Below are 7391 nucleotides of genomic sequence, written 5' to 3' on the forward strand. Positions count from 1 at the left end.
AGGAGAACACAAGGGGCGAAAATCAGAAGAGGATCAAAAGGGTGGCACTACGTGGAGTAAGAGAAGTGTGAAAAACCCGAGGCGAAGAAACAGGGGAGAAGAATACGAGCAGCAAGAAAAAAAAAGCAAAATACAAAAACGAGGAGAACACAAGGGGCGAAAATCAGAGGAGGATCAAAAGTGTGGAACTACGTGGAGTAAGAGAAGTGTGAAAAACCCGAGGCGAAGAAACAGGGGAGAAGAATAAGAGGAGCAAGAAAAAAAAAGCAAAATACAAAAACGAGGAGAACACAAGGGGCGAAAATCAGAGGAGGATCACCAGTATGCCACTACGAGGAGTAAGAGAAGTGTGAAAAAGCTGATGTGAAGAAACAGGGGAGAAGAATACGAGGAGCAACAAAAAAAAAAGCAAAATACAAAAACGAGGAGAACACAAGGGGCGAAAATCAGAGGAGGATCAAAAGTGTGGCACTACGAGGAGTAAGAGAAGTGTGAAAAACCCGAGGCGAAGAAACAGGGGAGAAGAATACGAGGAGCAAGAAAAAAAAAGCAAAATACAAAAACGAGGAGAACACAAGGGGCGAAAATCAGAGGAGGATCAACAGTATGCCACTACGAGGAGCAAGAGAAGTGTGAAAAACCCGAGGCGAAGAAACAGGGGAGAAGAATACGAGGAGCAAGGAAAAAAAAGCAAAATACAAAAACGAGGAGAACACAAGGGGCGAAAATCAGAGTAGGATCAACAGTATGCCACTACGAGGAGTAAGAGAAGTGTGAAAAAGCTGATGTGAAGAAACAGGGGAGAAGAATACGAGGAGCAAGAAAAAAAAAGCAAAATACAAAAACGAGGAGAACACAAGGGGCGAAAATCAGAGGAGGATCAAAAGTGTGGCACTACGAGGAGTAAGAGAAGTGTGAAAAACCCGAGGCGAAGAAACAGGGGAGAAGAATACGAGGAGCAAGAAAAAAAAAGCAAAATACAAAAACGAGGAGAACACAAGGGGCGAAAATCAGAGGAGGATCAACCGTATGCCACTACGTGCAGTAAGAGAAGTGTGAAAAACCCGAGGCGAAGAAACAGGGGAGAAGAATACGAGGAGCAAGAAAAAAAAAGCAAAATACAAAAACGAGGAGAACACAAGGGGCGAAAATCAGAGGAGGATCAAAAGTGTGGCACTACGTGGAGTAAGAGAAGTGTGAAAAACCCGAGGTGAAGAAACAGGGGAGAAGAATACGAGGAGCAAGAAAAAAAAAGCAAAATACAAAAACGAGGAGAACACAAGGGGCGAAAATCAGAGGAGGATCAAAAGTGTGGCACTACGTGGAGTAAGAGAAGTGTGAAAAACCCGAGGTGAAGAAACAGGGGAGAAGAATACGAGGAGCAAGAAAAAAAAAAGCAAAATACAAAAACGAGGAGAACACAAGGGGCGAAAATCAGAGGAGGATCAACAGTATGCCACTACGAGGAGTAAGAGAAGTGTGAAAAAGCTGATGTGAAGAAACAGGGGAGAAGAATACGAGGAGCAAGAAAAAAAAAGCAAAATACAAAAACGAGGAGAACACAAGGAGCGAAAATCAGAGGAGGATCAACCGTATGCCACTACGTGGAGCAAGAGAAGTGTGAAAAACCCGAGGCGAAGAAACACAGGAGAAGAATACGCGGAGCAAGAAAAAAAAGCAAAATACAAAAACGAGGAGAACACAAGGGGCGAAAATCAGAGGAGGATCAACCGTACGCCACTACGTGAAGTAAGAGAAGTGTGAAAAACCCGAGGCGAAGAAACAGGGGAGAAGAATAAGAGGAGCAAGAAAAAAAAAGCAAAATACAAAAACGAGGAGAACACAAGGGGCGAAAATCAGAGGAGGATCAACAGTATGCCACTACGAGGAGCAAGAGAAGTGTGAAAAACCCGAGGCGAAGAAACAGAGGAGAAGAATACGCGGAGCAAGAAAAAAAAGCAAAATACAAAAACGAGGAGAACACAAGGGGCGAAAATCAGAGGAGGATCAAAAGTGTGGCACTACGTGGAGTAAGAGAAGTGTGAAAAACCCGAGGCGAAGAAACAGGGGAGAAGAATACGAGGAGCAAGAAAAAAAAAAGCAAAATACAAAAACGAGGAGAACACAAGGGGCGAAAATCAGAGGAGGATCAACCGTATGCCACTACGTGGAGTAAGAGAAGTGTGAAAAATCCGAGGCGAAGAAACAGGGGAGAAGAATACGAGGAGCAAGAAAAAAAAAGCAAAATACAAAAACGAGGAGAACACAAGGGGCGAAAATCAGAGGAGGATCAAAAGTGTGGCACTACGTGGAGTAAGAGAAGTGTGAAAAACCCGAGGCGAAGAAACAGGGGAGAAGAATACGAGGAGCAAGAAAAAAAAAGCAAAATACAAAAACGAGGAGAACACAAGGGGCGAAAATCAGAGGAGGATCAAAAGTGTGGCACTAGGTGGAGTAAGAGAAGTGTGAAAAACCCGAGGCGAAGAAACAGGGGAGAAGAATACGAGGAGCAAGAAAAAAAGGCAAAATACAAAAACGAGGAAAACACAAGGGGCGAAAATCAGAGAAGGATCAAAATTGTGGCACTACGTGGAGTAAGAGAAGTGTGAAAAACCCGAGGCGAAGAAACAGGGGAGAAGAATACGAGGAGCAAGAAAAAAAAAGCAAAATACAAAAACGAGGAGAACACAAGGGGCGAAAATCAGAGGAGGATCAACAGTATGCCACTAGGTGGAGTAAGAGAAGTGTGAAAAACCCGAGGCGAAGAAACAGGGGAGAAGAATACGAGGAGCAAGAAAAAAAAAGCAAAATACAAAAACGAGGAGAACACAAGGGGCGAAAATCAGAGGAGGATCAACAGTATGCCACTACGAGGAGCAAGGGAAGTGTGAAAAACCCGAGGCGAAGAAACAGGGGAGAAGAATACGAGGAGCAAGAAAAAAAAGCAAAATACAAAAACGAGGAGAACACAAGGGGCGAAAATCAGAGGAGGATCAACAGTATGCCACTACGTGGAGTAAGAGAAGTGTGAAAAACCCGAGGCAAAGAAACAGGGGAGAAGAATACGAGGAGCAAGAAAAAAAAAGCAAAATACAAAAACGAGGAGAACACAAGGGGCGAAAATCAGAGGAGGATCAAAAGTGTGGCACTACGTGGAGTAAGAGAAGTGTGAAAAACCCGAGGCGAAGAAACAGGGGAGAAGAATACGAGGAGCAAGAAAAAAAAAGCAAAATACAAAAACGAGGAGAACACAAGGGGCGAAAATCAGAGGAGGATCAAAAGTGTGGCACTACGTGGAGTAAGAGAAGTGTGAAAAACCCGAGGCGAAGAAACAGAGGAGAAGAATACGAGGAGCAAGAAAAAAAAGCAAAATACAAAAACGAGGAGAACACAAGGGGCGAAAATCAGAGGAGGATCAACCATATGTCACTCCGTGGAGTAAGAGAAGTGTGAAAAACCCGAGGCGAAGAAACAGGGGAGAAGAATAAGAGGAGCAAGAAAAAAAAAGCAAAATACAAAAACGACGAGAACACAAGGGGCGAAAATCAGAGGAGGATCAACAGTATGCCACTACGAGGAGCAAGAGAAGTGTGAAAAATCCGAGGCGAAGAAACAGGGGAGAAGAATACGAGGAGCAAGAAAAAAAAGCAAAATACATAAACGAGGAGAACACAAGGGGCGAAAATCAGAGGAGGATCAACAGTATGCCACTACGTGGAGTAAGAGAAGTGTGAAAAACCCGAGACGAAGAAACAGGGGAGAACAATACGAGGAGCAAGGAAAAAAAAAAGCAAAATACAAAAACGAGGAGAACACAAGGGGCGAAAATCAGAGGAGGATCAAAAGTGTGGCACTAGGTGGAGTAAGAGAAGTGTGAAAAACCCGAGGCGAAGAAACAGGGGAGAAGAATACGAGGAGCAAGAAAAAAGAAGCAAAATACAAAAACGAGGAGAACACAAGGGGCGAAAATCAGAGGAGGATCAACAGTATGCCACTACGAGGAGCAAGAGAAGTGTGAAAAACCCGAGGCGAAGAAACAGGGGAGAAGAATACGAGGAGCAAGAAAAAAAAAGCAAAATACAAAAACGAGGAGAACACAAGGGGCGAAAATCAGAGTAGGATCAACAGTATGCCACTACGAGGAGTAAGAGAAGTGTGAAAAAGCTGATGTGAAGAAACAGGGGAGAAGAATACGAGGAGCAAGAAAAAAAAAGCAAAATACAAAAACGAGGAGAACACAAGGGGCGAAAATCAGAGGAGGATCAACAGTATGCCACTAGGTGGAGTAAGAGAAGTGTGAAAAACCCGAGGTGAAGAAACAGGGGAGAAGAATACGAGGAGCAAGAAAAAAAAAGCAAAATACAAAAACGAGGAGAACACAAGGGGCGAAAATCAGAGGAGGATCAACAGTATGCCACTACGAGGAGCAAGGGAAGTGTGAAAAACCCGAGGCGAAGAAACAGGGGAGAAGAATACGAAGAGCAAGAAAAAAAAGCAAAATACAAAAACGAGGAGAACACAAGGGGCGAAAATCAGAGGAGGATCAACAGTATGCCACTACGTGGAGTAAGAGAAGTGTGAAAAACCCGAGGCAAAGAAACAGGGGAGAAGAATACGAGGAGCAAGAAAAAAAAAGCAAAATACAAAAACGAGGAGAACACAAGGGGCGAAAATCAGAGGAGGATCAAAAGTGTGGCACTACGTGGAGTAAGAGAAGTGTGAAAAACCCGAGGCGAAGAAACAGGGGAGAAGAATACGAGGAGCAAGAAAAAAAAAGCAAAAAACAAAAAAGAGGAGAACACAAGGGGCGAAAATCAGAGGAGGATCAAAAGTGTGGCACTAGGTGGAGTAAGAGAAGTGTGAAAAACCCGAGGCGAAGAAACAGGGGAGAAGAATACGAGGAGCAAGAAAAAAAAGCAAAATACAAAAACGAGGAGAACACAAGGGGCGAAAATCAGAGAAGGATCAAAATTGTGGCACTACGTGGAGTAAGAGAAGTGTGAAAAACCCGAGGCGAAGAAACAGGGGAGAAGAATACGAGGAGCAAGAAAAAAAAAGCAAAATACAAAAACGAGGAGAACACAAGGTGCGAAAATCAGAGGAGGATAAAAAGTGCGGCCCTACGTGGAGTAAGAGAAGTGTGAAAAACGCGAGGCAAAGAAACAGGGGAGAAGAATACGAGGAGCAAGAAAAAAAAAGCAAAATACAAAAACGAGGAGAACACAAGGGGCGAAAATCAGAGGAGGATCAACAGTATGCCACTACGAGGAGCAAGAGAAGTGTGAAAAACCCGAGGCGAAGAAACAGAGGAGAAGAATACGGGAGCAAGAAAAAAAAGCAAAATACAAAAACGAGGAGAACACAAGGGGCGAAAATCAGAGGAGGATCAAAAGTGTGGCACTACGTGGAGTAAGAGAAGTGTGAAAAACCCGAGGCGAAGAAACAGGGGAGAAGAATACGAGGAGCAAGAAAAAAAAAAGCAAAATACAAAAACGAGGAGAACACAAGGGGCGAAAATCAGAGGAGGATCAACCGTATGCCACTACGTGGAGTAAGAGAAGTGTGAAAAACCCGAGGCGAAGAAACAGGGGAGAAGAATACGAGGAGCAAGAAAAAAAAAGCAAAATACAAAAACGAGGAGAACACAAGGGGCGAAAATCAGAGGAGGATCAAAAGTGTGGCACTACGTGGAGTAAGAGAAGTGTGAAAAACCCGAGGCGAAGAAACAGGGGAGAAGAATACGAGGAGCAAGAAAAAAAAAGCAAAATACAAAAACGAGGAGAACACAAGGGGCGAAAATCAGAGGAGGATCAAAAGTGTGGCACTAGGTGGAGTAAGAGAAGTGTGAAAAACCCGAGGCGAAGAAACAGGGGAGAAGAATACGAGGAGCAAGAAAAAAAGGCAAAATACAAAAACGAGGAAAACACAAGGGGCGAAAATCAGAGAAGGATCAAAATTGTGGCACTACGTGGAGTAAGAGAAGTGTGAAAAACCCGAGGCGAAGAAACAGGGGAGAAGAATACGAGGAGCAAGAAAAAAAAAGCAAAATACAAAAACGAGGAGAACACAAGGGGCGAAAATCAGAGGAGGATCAACAGTATGCCACTGGGTGGAGTAAGAGAAGTGTGAAAAACCCGAGGCGAAGAAACAGGGGAGAAGAATACGAGGAGCAAGAAAAAAAAAGCAAAATACAAAAACGAGGAGAACACAAGGGGCGAAAATCAGAGGAGGATCAACAGTATGCCACTACGAGGAGCAAGGGAAGTGTGAAAAACCCGAGGCGAAGAAACAGGGGAGAAGAATACGAGGAGCAAGAAAAAAAAGCAAAATACAAAAACGAGGAGAACACAAGGGGCGAAAATCAGAGGAGGATCAACAGTATGCCACTACGTGGAGTAAGAGAAGTGTGAAAAACCCGAGGCAAAGAAACAGGGGAGAAGAATACGAGGAGCAAGAAAAAAAAAGCAAAATACAAAAACGAGGAGAACACAAGGGGCGAAAATCAGAGGAGGATCAAAAGTGTGGCACTACGTGGAGTAAGAGAAGTGTGAAAAACCCGAGGCGAAGAAACAGGGGAGAAGAATACGAGGAGCAAGAAAAAAAAAGCAAAATACAAAAACGAGGAGAACACAAGGGGCGAAAATCAGAGGAGGATCAAAAGTGTGGCACTACGTGGAGTAAGAGAAGTGTGAAAAACCCGAGGCGAAGAAACAGAGGAGAAGAATACGAGGAGCAAGAAAAAAAAGCAAAATACAAAAACGAGGAGAACACAAGGGGCGAAAATCAGAGGAGGATCAACCATATGTCACTCCGTGGAGTAAGAGAAGTGTGAAAAACCCGAGGCGAAGAAACAGGGGAGAAGAATAAGAGGAGCAAGAAAAAAAAAGCAAAATACAAAAACGACGAGAACACAAGGGGCGAAAATCAGAGGAGGATCAACAGTATGCCACTACGAGGAGCAAGAGAAGTGTGAAAAATCCGAGGCGAAGAAACAGGGGAGAAGAATACGAGGAGCAAGAAAAAAAAGCAAAATACATAAACGAGGAGAACACAAGGGGCGAAAATCAGAGGAGGATCAACAGTATGCCACTACGTGGAGTAAGAGAAGTGTGAAAAACCCGAGACGAAGAAACAGGGGAGAAGAATACGAGGAGCAAGGAAAAAAAAAAGCAAAATACAAAAACGAGGAGAACACAAGGGGCGAAAATCAGAGGAGGATCAAAAGTGTGGCACTAGGTGGAGTAAGAGAAGTGTGAAAAACCCGAGGCGAAGAAACAGGGGAGAAGAATACGAGGAGCAAGAAAAAAGAAGCAAAATACAAAAACGAGGAGAACACAAGGGGCGAAAATCAGAGGAGGATCAACAGTATGCCACTACGAGGAGCAAGAGAA

The sequence above is a fragment of the Cervus elaphus genome, chromosome X (assembly GCF_910594005.1).
Source record: "Cervus elaphus chromosome X, mCerEla1.1, whole genome shotgun sequence".
In the NCBI taxonomy this organism is placed as follows: domain Eukaryota; kingdom Metazoa; phylum Chordata; class Mammalia; order Artiodactyla; family Cervidae; genus Cervus; species Cervus elaphus.